The 15,316-nt window shown below is 46.6% G+C and overlaps 1 non-coding gene across 1 annotated transcript; it reads right to left on the reverse strand.

Annotated features, from left to right (window-relative positions):
- Positions 1–1,009: 1,009 nt before the first annotated feature.
- On the reverse strand, positions 1,010–1,123 carry trnal-caa (transfer RNA leucine (anticodon CAA)). Its single transcript has 2 exons — positions 1,086–1,123; positions 1,010–1,055 (listed from the first exon to the last, which is right to left on the reverse strand). It is a non-coding gene; the product is annotated as a tRNA-Leu (tRNA).
- Between the last annotated feature and the right edge of the window lie 14,193 nt (positions 1,124–15,316).

Genomic DNA, 15,316 nt, shown 5'->3' on the forward strand with positions numbered 1-15,316 from the left:
TAGATTTTCAGGCATAGATGTTGGTAGAGCACGCAGAAGTTATCTCCATTCCCGGGTTTACATGTTTTAAAACGATCCCCTCTCAGGGCATACATTTCAACTAAGAGGGGAACGTTTTAAACAAGATATGCCAACACACTATCCCGCTATGTCGGCAAGACCAAGGACTGATTGTTGTCTTCAGCAGAGGGAAAATCAAAGGTTCTTGAGCGAGTTCTCCTTGGAGGATCAGAGGCGGGGTGCGTCTGTAACTTTAAATTGTTAGAATGACTATTTCCTCTGCTTTCTTAGGAGACTGCGGTGATTCAGCATGACATGAACAACCTTGATGAGCTTCAATAGATGTGTTGTACAGAGTATATTGTCTGTCTGCATCAAGACGTGGTACGGAAATGCCGTACCTTTGAAGGAAAACCTTTAAAAAGTTAGTGAATTCGGCCCAGTTCATCACGGGAAATGCACTCCCAAACATTAAGCAGATCCACATAAAACGATGTCATCGGAAAACAGCACCAACCGTCAGAGGTCGTCACCATCCTGCCATACTCTTTTACGCTACTGCCATCGGGTAGATGGTACCAGAGCCTCAGGACTCGCACCACCACGTTCAAGAACAATTACTACCCATCAGCAATCAGACGTTTGATCAACAGGTGATAATGTACGCTCACGTGCCCATCCACTGAATAATCTGACAACCAATGATTTCAATTCAGAAGCTTTTCTCTATTGAATAGCTGAGTATGCCAGGAAGAGCTCAGCAGACCAGGCAGCATCTGTGGAAATACGTAAGTAGTCGGCGTTTCGGGCCGAGATCTTTCACCGTGATTTTTATTTTTTCTGAATAAATCACTTACCCAGAATTCGCTGTACGGTGATCTGTTGCAATACGATGAGCAGAGTCAAAAACATAATCTTATCCTCCAACAGTTTTTCTAATCCACCTCAACAACCCAGGTTTTGTTTGCAGAAATAATGTCGCCTCGATTGAACGCTTAAAGACAAAGTTTGTCAGGAGTGGGATTCGGACCCACGACCCCAGACGGAGACCAGAACCCTCCCGTTTGTCGGAAGGACTTTCATTCCTTGAGTCTGGCGCCTTAGACCACTCGGCCATCCTGACAACTTTTGATGTGTTTTTGAGAACAGAATAAATGCCTGATTTGTAAAAAAAAGTTATATAAAGGCAAACACATATATCATCCTGTCAATCGGTAATAAAAGCGAGAGTGTTACAGTTTGCTCATGTTAGGCAGCTTCTGTGGAGACTGAAGCTGTAAAATATTACAATTCGATGACTCGTGAGACGCGTCTCGGCAGGAATTTGGGGAGGACGTTTGTTGAGATGGATGAGAAGGCTTGGAAGACTCATCGCTTTCACATTTAGGGAAGCGGAGAAATAAAGGTTTATAGACAGGACTGAATCTGAAAACTGGTTGGGAGTTGATCGCAACAATGTCAGCAGAAACTGAACGCAGGAGGTTTTAATTATACCCGGCAACGCTGCTTTAAGATGGATGATGGTAAATAGACTATAAGGTCCAATAATCTCATGATTTTGGGATAAAGCGAAGATGTGACAAGGTTCACAGGAAAATGAGACATCGTGCGGAAAGGCCGTTCGGTCTATTGTGTCTGTTTCATCATTCCATCATGGATGAGTTATTGCAGTCAGAATGATTTTCAGGCTTGTAGGTCAATGGAGGTGAAGAAACGGGGATTGTTTGTATTGTGGCCAGCCAGGACATTACTAGGAAGCTTGCCCTCAGCGACCAAATGGGAGTGCTCAACAGCGAAAATGGAGGTCCTGGTGAGCAGGACGATACTCCCTTCAGCTTGCTAGACAGATGCAGATCCCCGCTACCGTGAATTACTAACGACAGTCTCTGTCCCTATCCGCTTTAGTGGATTCTTGTCCCGAGTGCAATCTGCTGGACGCTGATATTGCCTCCCAGTCTGGAATACATCACAAGTCGCCAAGTACACCTTTGGACGTCCGGGCTTTTCACGGAAAACTGCTGGCTCGGCTGACCCACAATACGCCACCCCTGACCTTGATGCAATCCGGCAGCCATCGGGAGGAGGTACGATTCAGTCTCATTCGTTCATCTCAAGCCCCGGTAGTTCTAGGGTATTCATGGCTCACCCAACACAATCCCACATTGACTGGTCTACCGGGAGGATAGTCAAGTGGAGCCAGTCTGACACGCCAACTGTCTGCGGTCAGCCCCATCCAGCGAACCCACCTGTCCCGGAACCCTTCGATTTGTCCCGGGTCTCCACAGAATACCATGGCCTGGGACCGGTATTCAGTAAATAACGAGCCCTTTCCTGCTTTTTTCAGCGTCTATAAGATTGTGACATCGAACTTCTCCCCGGGGCCTCGCTACCTACCAGTCACCTTTTTAATCCATCCCGACCGGACAGAGAGGCAATGGAGAAGAGCATCAGCGAGTCCCTCGTGGCGGGCATTAACAGACCTTCATATTCCCCTGTAGGCGCCGGTTTCTTCTTGTAGAAAAGAAGGGCGAGTCGTTCCATCCTTGCATTGATTACAGAGGCCTAAACAGCAAAACAGTTAAGAACAAGTACACCCTACCCCACGTTACTTTAGATTTGAATCACTGCGTGGAGCCACCATTTGCTCAAAGCTGGACCTTCGTAACGCCTACCATCCAGTCAGGGTGACGGAGGGAGACGAGTTGAAGACGGCCATTAATAAAGCTCTGGACACTTCGAATAATTGTTCATGCCGTTTGGCCTCACCAATGCTTCCGCCGTTTTTCAAGCCCTCATTAATGACGTACAGAGGGACTTCATTATCCGTTCGTATTCGTTTACCTGGATGATATCCTGATATTTTCTAGCACCCCTCACGAACACATTCACCTTGTCCATCAAGTCCTCCAGAGACTGTGAGAGAACAATTTATTTGTGAAGACGGAGCAATGATGGTTCCAGGTTCCTTCGGTCAGCTTCGTGGGAAGCATTGAGAGCGGGCAGGTGAGAGCAGACCCCGAGAAGATCCGGGCAGTGCAAGAATGGCCTAGGCCCACGAGCTGCAAACTGATTTATCAGAGACTACAGTCGAGTGGCGGCCCCCTTTACCTCGCCTACTACCCCTTTCTGTTGGGACTCCGAAGCTGACTTGGCGTTCACCAACTTGAAGAGGCTCCCATTCAGTTCCATCCGGACCCAGCCAGTCAATTCACTGCCGAGGTGGACGCCTCTGACTCCGGGATAGGTGAAGTCCTGTCCCAAGGAGCAAGGACGTAGAAAAGCTTTACCCCTGCGCCTTCTATTCTCGCCGACTACCCACGCCGAGCGGAACTACGACGTGGGGAATCGGGAACTCCTGGCAGTCAAACTAGCCTTGGGCAGAATGGAGGCACTGGCTGGAGGGGGCATAACAGCCGTTTGTGATATGGACTGATCATAAAAACATGGGGTATATTCAGACTGCCGAACGTTTGAACTTCGAAAGTTCGGCCGAATAATGCCGTTTGGCATTATTTAGTGGACGGTTCAAGTTCTCCGTCACATAGCGTCTGGGGTCCAAGAACGGGAAGCCGGACGCGCTCTCCCGCCAATATGACTCCAATAAGGACACTTCCAGCGCAAGAAGTATCCTCCCACTATCATACGTGGTTGCCACACTCGCTTGGGAGATCAAGTCGAAAGTAAAAGACGACCCCGGCGATCGCCTGTATGTGCCCGTTTCAGTCAGGTCTCAGCTTCTGCAATGGGGGCACAGGTCTCTGTTCGCCTGCCACTCGGGAGTGATCGGACCCAAGTTCTCCTGAAAAAGAAGACAATTTAGGTGGCCGTCCATGGAGGCGGATACCCGTTCTACAGTCTCGGCATGTTCCTTCTGCGCCCGTGGGAAAGCCTCTCATCGGCCACTTGCGGATTTACTTCGTCCTCCACCTGTCTCCGGTAGCACATCGCCGTCAATTCCTAGTTTCTCAACAAATCGCAGATCTTCTCGTCCGCCACATATTCCGTCTCCAAGCAATCCCCGTAGAAATCGTGACCGATCGAGGTCCCCAGTTCGTCTCACAAGTACAGAAGGCACTCTGTCAAGCCTTAGGTGCATCGGTCAGCCTGTCTTCCGGCTTCCACCCCCAGACGAACGGGCAGACGGAACGGATCAACCAAGACCTGGAGGCGACGCTACGTTGTCTAACAGCAAACAACCCGTCGACTTGGAGCGACCGCTTCCCGTGGGTGGAGGACGCCCACAACTCTCTGCTGAGCTCTGCCATTGGAACGTCTCCATTGTTCCCTGGGATACCATCCCCCGATGTTCCCCGCTTCCCGTGGGTGGATGATACCTACAACTCTCTGGTGAGCTCTGCCATTGGAAGGTCTCCATTGTTCCCTGGGATACCATCCCCCGCTGTTCCCCGCTTCCCGTGGGTGGATGATACCTACAACTCTCTGGTGAGCTCTGCCATTGGAACGTCTCCAATGTTCCCTGGGATACCATCCCCCGCTGTTCCCCGCTTCCCGTGGGTGGATGATACCTACAACTCTCTGGTGAGCTCTGCCATTGGAAGGTCTCCATCGTTCCCTGGGTATAAACCCCACTGGTCATCGCACAGGAAGAGGAGATTGCGATCCCGTCGGTTCAGGACCATATCGATCGGTGCCTTACGGTTTGGGAGGAGACAAGCGCGGCCCGACTCAAATCAGCAAAACACAATCAGAAGACAGCCGACGGCCACCGGGCCCCGACGTCTGAGTACCAACCAGGGCAGGTGGTGTGGCTTGTAATCAAAGACATCCCGCTCAAGAACGAGGATAGGAAAATCGCCCCTCGCCTCCTGGGGCCACTCAAAGTCGAAGGTAATTTATCAATTCCTCGGCGGCCCGCCTAAATCTTCCAAGATCTATGCGCTTCCACCCTACTTTTCATGTTTCCTTGTTAAAGCCAGTTTACGTGTGTCCCCCGGTTGAGACTCCACCACCTGCCCGTACCACCGACAATCGTCCGGCATACACCGTCCGAAGACTACTGGATGTGCGCCGTCGGGGCAGGGCTTTCCAATACCTGGTAGATTAGGAAGGGTGCGGTCCAGAAGAGAATTCCTGGGTCCCCCGCTCCTTCATCCTAGACCGTTCCCTCATCCAGGATTTCCATCGGGACCATCCAGGCTGGCCTGGAGGTTCGCCAGGAGATTCCCATAGAGGGGGGATTACTCTCATGGTCCCTTCTGGCAATCTCCCACCTTGCTAGTTAACTCAGGAATTGGGCCTCATTCCCCTCGTTTAGTTTCCACTCATTCCCAGTTTACACTATCTACACACACCTGCTTTCCATCAGCAAATGCAGGAGAAAATCTCTCTGATCAAATGAGGGAACTGCCAGTTCGTTGATCGACTCCGGTATGAATAACCTCGTTTCATGGTTCCTAGGACTGCCAGTTCTAAGTCTAGGATAACTCCTGGATACCGGTTCCACGCTCGCTACGACAAGTAAGCCTCCCGCGCCCGTGTTCTGCACTCGGGTTCGTCTATCGCCTCGCTTGTGTAACATTTCTGGAGTGACCGATGAACAGACAATGGGTGGGATAGGAGGAAATTGTTAAAGACAGCCAACTTTTGAAAAAGGAGGAATTGATTTTGATGGGATAAGGCAGCAAAGAAGACCTCACATTGGAATAGGATGTGGGTTACATTAACTGGCGATTGGGTGAGTGCTCTATAACTCTGCATATTGGGGTGTGATAGCCATTTCTGGTCCGATAGCAGGTGGGTTTTTTATGATTCCTGTATCTTCATCTCGTCACAAATTAGCTCCACACTTACTCTCCTAGACTCCCCGTGTGTCCCCGATTTAAAAGGGATTCAGTGTTTTTTTTTTGGAATGATAGGGTATAGAATGACTTTGTCCACAATTCCTTAACTCTCTACAAACACAAGAATCAGTGGCAGGAGTTGTAGAAATTGAGCCTCTGTATTGGAGCCTCGATTGGACTTTTTTGCCATAGCAAGAATGCAGGTTCTTGGGAAGAATGAATGGTCTAAATGCCAATTCATTCAGATGGTGTGGACCCCAGAGTTCTGAAAAAAGAGGCTGAAAAGATTGTAGAGGCATTAGTAAAGATCTTTCAAGAATCACTGCATCCTGGAATGGTTACGGAAGACTGGAAAAATGGAAATGCCGCTGCATTCTTCAAGAAGGGAGAGAGGCGGAAAGGCACCTCCAGGCCAGTTCGTCTGATGTTCCTGGTTGGGAAGATGTTGAAGTTAATTATTAAGGATGAGGTCTCACTGTACCTGAAGGCACAAGATGAAATAGATCAAAATCTTGCCTAAGTAATCTATTGGAATTTATTGAAGAAATAACAAGAACGATAGACAGTGGAGAATCGGTTATCATTGGGTGCTCCGGTTTTCAGGTGGCCTGTGACAAGATTGCTTAAAAGTTATAAGGCCGTGGTATTATAGGAAAGAATCTAAAATGGATAATGCTGTGGCTGCATGATGGGGGTGGGGGGTGGGGGTGGAAAAGGGTGTGAATAAAAATAGCCCTTTCTGTTTGGCTGCTGATGATTAGTGGTGTTTCACAGGGCTCTGTGTTGAGACCAATTCTTTTTATATCAATTGTCAATTCTCTGGAGGATAGAATTGATGCCTTTTTTTTTTGCAAACATTCAATACGATTGACGGTAGCTGTAGGGGCAGATTGTTTTGAAGAAGTGGCGGAGTTATAGAAGGACTCGGACAAATAAGGTGTTGTCTTACCAAACTTTTGTATAGCTCTAACATTATCTCATTATTTTTGTAAGAATCCCACAGTTGATGAATGCCATCGCACCATCCTGGGTATCTGAGTAACCAGAGCATCAAAGGTAATGTGAGAAGGCGGGTGAGTGGGACTAAATGGGTGAATGGATCAGCTCATGATCAAATGGTAGAACAGATTAGATGGGCCGAAAGGCTGACTTCTGCTCCTTTCTGTTATGGTCTTAAGGTCATACTCCTTCTTAACAACGCTGTCAATCTGCGCAGTAGCTTTACGTGTCCTGTTGACATAGAAACATAGAAAACCTACAGCACAATACAGGCACTTCGGCCCACAAAGTTGTGCGGAACATGCCCCTACCTTAGAAATTACCCATAGCCCTCTATTTTACTAAGCTACCTGTACCTATCTAAATGAGTCTTGAAGTACCCTATCGTATGGGGCGATTAACTAAGGAGAATGGAGTGAGTATGTGCGTGTGAGTGTGGCTCCAAAGTTTTATTGAAAATCTACCTGTTTATCTTTGCCGTATGCTCGAGAAAGCTATTTAACATTGTGAACAGCCCGAGACATTGCTGGACACCGAAATGCAAATAAAATGGGCGAAATGCCAAATAAAATGCACCTTCGAAGTAAAACTGGGGGGAAAGTCAGAGAAGCCACGAGCAAGCAAGCTGATGTTACGGTAGTGGCGCCATTGCTCACTGCCGGACCTGCGCTACGCGATGACCTGGAGAGGCGTCATTTAGTACTTCTTACTGTAAAGGGAGGTGTCTTTTTCTTTGTTACTGAGTATATTAATCAGAATGGCTTCTTTTTTTGTTCAACGTAAGAATGCTTCTTTGTTGCGAGAGAGTGCTGGAAGCTTGTTTGGGTTAAAATTTACTGATAACGAAAATTGTATTCCTTTGTAAACCAATTGGGATTAATGTTGTTCTTTCTTCTGAGCCTGTAAGCTATTGTTGGCGGGCTTTTGGGGAGATCGGCGCGAGGCGGTGAGATGGAGAGGACGCGATGCAGTAAACGGGGCGAGGAACGGACCACAGGCAGGGGGACAAGGCCAGGAGGTACCCCGAGGAGAGATGCGCTTGGTTGACCACTTCGGGTGGTCCTGTGTTGCTAGTCGAGGAGTTCGGAGGGGATCGAATGGTGGCCAGAAGACTTCAATAATTGAGCTCCAACGGTTGTGCACGAAGTGGTTTGGACTTTGATAAGTTTGGTGCCTTTTATTTATTTTCTTTTCCTTCATATATACTGCATCATTATTAATCACTTAGTTATAGTAACCTTTATAAATTGTACTCATTTAATTTCATATGGTGTACCGTCTGTTTTTTGGGCGAGGCGGAGACATCGCACAGCATTCACACCAGCTGATTTCCCAGTTTGGCGGGGCCGAAGGCTGCTCCCCCTAGATGAGAACGAGCTGAGCGACCCTGACGCGACCCAGGGGGTTACAGTAATGTTGGGCATCTGCGTTATCTGTTGGCGGACACAGTAAGGCGATGGGTGTGCATGCTTGTCCCATCAAAGATGTCGACATATTAAATGTGTCTTCTCAACTGAATGAGCTTCCAATGTCAATGTGTCCTTCAAACATATCATTCCTCAGACACAAAATCTTGAAGTAAATCATGTCGTGGTTGCTTATGAAACAAAATTGAATTATCTATTGTTACCATTCTCCTCAATTGTATATGCTCTGTATGTCGATTACGTTTAGGAAACAATACCGAAAGAGACCCAAGAACAAAATAGTTTGTGGTGATGAATAAGCACTTTCATATCACCAACTTTAATTTCTGCAGTGACTTATTCACAGATAGAGAATTTTGGGGACGGTTTTGTACCTTGTACTCACTCCAAGGGGAGGGAGTATTTTTAAATATAACATTTCCTAATTGTTAAAAAACATGGCAGAGAGCTGGAAAGTCGACTAAGAAACTATAGTTGCGAATCCATGTGTGTATGCCCATTTGTGTGATGGTATACCGGCGTATGTTTGTGCTTGTCTCTGCCTGCCTGTTTGTTTGTGTAGGGAATTGTTGTGTTTATATACGCTAATGTTTGTGCCTTATCGTTTGTTGAGACGAGGTGACTACTCAAAATAGTGGCTACTGTAGAAGAAACCATCCGGGACACCGGAGCGGAGTGTGTATACTGGTTTAGCAGCTTTGAATTGCCTGTAAGCTATACCGTAACAACATGTGCTGCTGAAAGGACTCGGCCCGAAACGTCGACTTTACTCTGCCACATTTTGCTTCCTGCCCTGCCGAGTTGCGCCTGTTGCTTGGATTTCCAACATCACCCCCTTTAAAGGCAGCCTAACTTCAGCCTCTGAGACAGAGATCACAGTGTCACCAGCTTCAGCAGGGATCTTCATCAGCTCCCTTTCACAGCAGTCCAGAAGGAGTTGCCTTCCATCTGGTAGTGTAGCATCGGTGCTATTCATTCTATTAAGTTTCGCTTGTAGGAGGTCATGTCTCCAATCCCTACCAGCGTTGTCGTACATCCAATGCCTCCTCCAACCTCGTTCAGAATTGTCTCTTCGCTCTTAAAATAGCCTTGGTTTTCTGGTATAGAACTGCGTCGCCAGACTTAACTGCTACAGATCTAACGTTCAGCAGACAACTTTCTGGTGCATCCACGGCTTCGGATTTGGGAACGTACGGCAAGTCTTTGTAGGCAGACACTCATCCTCAAAGCTGTTAATGACGTCATTAACAACTGCAGCAGACTTACCCAGATGTGAAGATGAATCCCTGAATACAGTCCAATCCACTGATTGAAAGGAAGTCTGGTAAGGGCTCATGTGCTTCCCCTGTCCATACCTTCTTGGTCCGCACTAATGGTCTTCAGTGTCAGTCTCAGGCAGTAGAAGTACAGCCAAGTGAGCAGACTTCCGGAAGTGAGGGCGTGGAATAGAACAGTAGAAATTCTTGATTGTGGTGCAACGGTGGTCGACTGTGTTGCTTCCTCTGGTATTTCAAGTGATCTGTTGATGTCAATTGCTCAGAGATTATTTTCAGACTGGCCTGTTTAACATCTCCCCAAAAGGATGGTGAAAGCGTTAGGGTGTGTTGTTTCGTCCATGTTGATCCCATCGCTCAGATCATCTAATTACTGATTAGCATATTCCTGAGCTAGAACGTATACCGCTAATGTAATACCGTATACCGCTAATACCTGACCCCAGAAATCTCTCCTCGTAGGCGAAATGGGTGGCACTTAACTGCCAGATATTCCAGTCCTGGTGAGCAGAATTGAGATAGCACTGATATATTTGTGCAGCAAGAATAGTTGATCATGAGGCATCCTCTTCCATCTCTGCTTTTGAGAGACTCTGTAGATATATCCTGACGTCATTTAGTAAACCCGTGGATCTGACTAGCTACATTCGGTACAGAACAGATTAACCAGGTTTCAGTTAAACAAAGAAAACACCAGGCCTGATGTCTCTCTGATTCAGTACCTTACCTCTGAGATGTTCTATTGTATTAACCAGAGACTGCACGTTTGCCAACAATACAGTCGGTGTTGGGAGTTTAAAACGCCGTTTCCTTAAATGCACATTTCTCCATGACCTGCAGACACGTTTCCTGTGTGGGATCCGGCGAGGAGTGCGTCCACCATTGGTTTTGTTTCCGTTGTTTAAGCACATGAAGATATCTTTTTTTGACTGTACTGACCATGGAAGCAGTTGTGCTTTTTCGCTGTATCAGTCTGAAGCGAGACTAGTTAATCGATTTAATTGAGAGTTCTGCTGCCACGGAAGTCGCCTCGAGCCGTCCCGGAAGAATCCTTTGGGTCGCCATGAGTCATGGACGATTGAAGGACACTCGACAGCAACACTCGTTTTTTTTTATGGGTTTTCCTTTTCATTTCGAATGCACTTACAACACCTCTGATCATTCATTGTTCTCAGAACTTGCATTCTTGTCTCTTCCCCCATACAGAACAGTTTAGTTCAGAAGCACTTGTCCTTGAATAACTCTCACAGGTCAGATGTGAGCTTAATCAATCACAGCTGTTCACCAGCAGATACACTCTCCCCATTCTCGCCAGACTAATTTGCAGCAGCTTGTGTCCCTGTAGGTTTGTGTTTTTCCGCCTTTTATCTCCATTTGTCCGCCTCGTTTCTGTGCGGTGCTGGTAAAAACACAAGGATATATATCCACGCAGTCCTGGCTTGTACAAGTCTGTGTTCCTTCAGTGACTGGTGACTGGTGCCAGGCTGTGTCTTCTCAGTGTAATCTGCTGTTCTTCATCCCTTTATGTGTTTGGAAAATGGGCTTGTTCTGGATATTCCTGGAAGCACTGAGCAATGTTGAGTTTGTTGGTGTCTGTCTTCCTCCATTTTTGGTGCTTTGTTAAGTTAACATTGTCGACTTGTCACGGAGTGCCGAGCACGGATGAGTTTTGTATTATTGTAAAAATTTAACCCTTCACAAGGATTTCATATGTCTCTGATCACACAGTACAAAGCTGATTAAGTGTCGGTGTATAATGTCTTCCAGCATTGCTCCTTGGCTGTGTAGTTGTTTTTATGTCCAGATGCTGTAAACGACTGGATCATTACAATTGCCTTCAATTGCCAAGGTCTGTGTACTTTACAGTATGGTGCCACGGGTGGAAAAGATCCGTGGCACCGGCTGCAGTCCGGTGCCTGCTGTTGCAAGGGCTTGAGCCCTGACATTGAGGTGCTGAACGTGTGTATAGCTCAGAGATCGAGTGCAACGCTGGTATTGTCGAACACTGGGTCATCAATGTTATATTGTCATAAATTTCTGACCTCGTATTTTGGACCTGTACTGGTGTGTGTCCTCACTGGCCGGTGCTGTGCTCTGGCAACTCAGAGTGTTCGGTCTCTGTCTGCAGTTGATTAAATCCACCGAAGTATTTAATCACCTTAATGTTCTTTTAAAGACCCAATACCACTTCTTCCTGCATATCACCACGTCTGAGAACATCGCCCCACCCATCTTCTCATCTCGCTTTCCTCCACGTCGCTCTACTTGAAGGGCATCAATGCAAAGTATTTATTTTATACCTCGTATTCTTTCTCCGTCTCAGACATAAACACACTCATTTGTGCTTGAGTGACCCTGTCCTCACCCCTGTTCGTATCACGGGATGCGTAAAATGTCTTGGAATGTACTTTAATCCTTCTCACCGAGGTCACATCCTGGACACTGTTTACTCTCCTGAATCGTGTTGTGATTTGTTTCTTATTCTGATGAGTTCCTCCCAAACTCAGTCCCACTGCGGCTTCCTAAACATTATATACAACTCAGTGTGCTTTTTCACTATATGCAATATCACCATTCATCCTCCGTTTCTGAATGTCACCATACTACACCACTTTCCTCACAAGGATAGGGAACCCCTGACTTCTGACCAGCTGCACTGTAAGTGAAATTCAAATGATAGGCAAGGATGTATCCAGCATATCGGTTCCCAGTGTATTTCCTAGGAGTCCTGTCCAGTTCTCCAGAATTAGCCTTTCCAAAGCTGGCACTTCCTACAGATCCAGTCTTATCCCTATCAATGACCATTTGAAAACCTCCAGAATTATAATTCTTAAACCTTTCCCACTGCAACACCGATTATCTCGCTACTCTCCTTTCCTCATTATGTTAAAGTATGTGCTTCCCTGGTGGACGTCTCCATACTGTCTCGGAAAACCTTCCTGTACTCTTCTAACACATAATGCCCCATCGGAGCCCGATATTGTAAGGGTGTCCCAGTCATTCTGCAAAGACGTATCACCAGTTACAGCTACTCTATTTTTTAAACCCACCCATAACCACTGGCCCTCGATACAACGGGTTATAACGGAAGCAGGACTGTTTGATACAGACGGCAATATTCTCCAATAACAGCTTGGTTGGAACCAGGAATCAGGGGTAGCAGGTTTGCCTGAAGCCTCAATTTAATCGGGCGGGAGGTGAGGTGCAAATGGGATTTCTGTGGGAGCCGATGGCAGTGATGCTGTCGGGATCAGCTGTAAAAATCTGTTCTGAAATGCTAAGGCAGCACATACATCATGCCGGAGCAAATCCGGAGCCCAGGCAGCAAAAGTGGAAAAGAGTAAATATCTGACGTTCGGGCTGCCGCCCTTCATCAGGGCGCTATTGTGTGTGTTGTTTTGTATTTCGAGAATCGGCCTTTTCTTATCTTGTTGGTTTTGTAACTCTGTTCATCACATTGTGTTTCCTCTTATGGACAACTGAGGGTACAAAATAGAGAGCATGAAAGCAGCTGAATTTTAATTCTTTACAGCATTTATATCTAACGTTTGATCAGTCTCAAAACCAGATTCAATGGGTATTTTAACGCATTCCTGAGTTCCTCTCGGAATTTGCTCTGAGTCAGGGCGTAAATACACGTGTTGGTGCAGGAACTGAGAACCTGCAGCATTCCCGCTGTCTTTTCTGTGATGTAACAGGGATCCGTGACAGAATAATAAACAGCACTCTTGGAAATCCGTTGATAGATATAAAATACAACCTGTGTTAACCACAACAATGTGAAACTACCGGTTACGCTGAAGAGCAAAACGATGGCTTTGCGTCGGTTCTCCATCTCCCGGTCCTTGTCACTCTCTCCACTATTTTGTTCCCAGAGCCTCCTCCGGGCACGACTGGCCGCTAGAATCCGCCTGACAGTCAGAATATTCAACAGCAAAATCAGAAAGAACGGGACACAAGGGGTTAACATACGGTGAAACATCGCAAACGCCGCCCATGAGGGAGAGTTTTGGAAGCTCGATGTAAGAACACAATACCAGGGAACACCATTAAATATTTCTCTAGGCTCGTATACAAAGCCCCAGGGGACACTCTCCAAACAGACCAGCACACTCACTGTCCCGATAATCACAGCCGCCGTTCTCTCGGTGCAATATTTTGTTTTCAGCTTCTCGCAGCAAATGGCCACAAATCGATCGACGGTGAAAGCGACAGTCAGCCAGACAGAGGTCGCAGTGCTCGCAAAAACTAACCAAAGCCGGGGTCTGCACACAGGTGTGATGAACAGGAATGAACGGTAAAAATATATCCCAGCAGTCATCCTCAGCAGAGGGTCGGAAATAACGACCAGGAGATCGGCCACTGCCATTCCCACCAGGTACCGAGTGACACATTTGGACAGACCGCACTTTCCCCGGGACAGAATCACAATCGCCACCAAGTTCGCTGGAAGAGAGACAGGGAAAAAAAACAGGTGAGAAAATACTGATTAAGTCAATGCCGCAGCTTGAGGAGGACCTGTAATATGTCCATTTTTTTCTGCATTTTCTGCATTTTACGTCAAAAAAAGCCAGAAGGCTGACGGAAACAGGGTTTCAACAGAAAAATAAAGTCAACATCTGGATACAGATGGCGTTAAGATGACAACAAAATGTGAAGTGTGTGCCGAAAGTTAATCTGTCTCCTAAGAGTCAATAGTGGATGGAACATTTTCTACTGGCGCCTTCCCCATCTGGTTTCGATAAAATGAATATATCCTGATTCTTCCATTGGACAATAATCAACTTCCAGTGCGATCCCTGTTAGCGACAGAACAGCCGCAGGACGGAATAAAAACAGTAAATGCTGATGCAGTCAAAATAGAGTATGTGGAAGAACGGTTAAACTGTCTCCTCGCAGAGCTCTTCCCAGAGAGGTAACAGGACTGTTTTCTCTTTCCATATAAGCTGCTTGGGTCTCAGAGTTTCCAGCATTCTCCGTGTCTGTTCCCAATTCCAACTTTTGCCACTTCAGTGACTTTACAACAGAGCATTGACTGATTCCAACAGACACAACCTCACAGACAGACACGAAGCCACCCACTGTGACAATCACAAGAAAGACGGGGGAGAGGTATTCAACGGCCAGTAGAAAACCCAGTCCCGCAGGCAGTTAAATTTCTGCTGCGGTTTGTTTTTAGATCCGGATCCAAGAATCCACAGTCCGTGTTTCCATTCTGTTCCTGAAATGCAGAATACTGGGACTGGACTTGTGGCAGCAGAACCAGCGACAGAAACAATCGCAACATTGGAATTAAACTGCGATTCCCACCAACGGCATTTGACACTGTGGCTTACCGGGAATTCCAAAGACTGAAATAAAAGGATAGTAAACTCTTCGTATCCGCCTGATGACTGAATGCCCCATTTCAGTTAGAATCTGTGACTTCTATTGCTTTTGAATTCACGGCTGCAGCTGATACTCTGAAGTGAGGCATTCGAATAGGCCGTTATTTATACAGAGTATCAGTCTCCAGAGACAGTTGTACCCCTGACTAACTTTCTTAATTACAGTTACTTGAACAAATATTTAGTTCAATTCCATTGCCTCTAATGTCAGTATAAGCCGATTGGAGATAAACACATCAAAATCGTTGGGCATTACTTCAGCAGTGATTCATCTGGTACAAATAATGCCGCAGCTTTAATTACAAATATTACGTGTTGTTTCAGAGCAGCCGCACTTACAGTTTTCACGTTTTTAGGGCTAATTATTCCTTTGTAAAGGGACGTTAACCGACACCAATCGACCCTTAATTTCTTCCACGCAGTTTCCC

Source organism: Hypanus sabinus, chromosome 31 (genome assembly GCF_030144855.1).
Source record: "Hypanus sabinus isolate sHypSab1 chromosome 31, sHypSab1.hap1, whole genome shotgun sequence".
Lineage (NCBI taxonomy): Eukaryota > Metazoa > Chordata > Chondrichthyes > Myliobatiformes > Dasyatidae > Hypanus > Hypanus sabinus.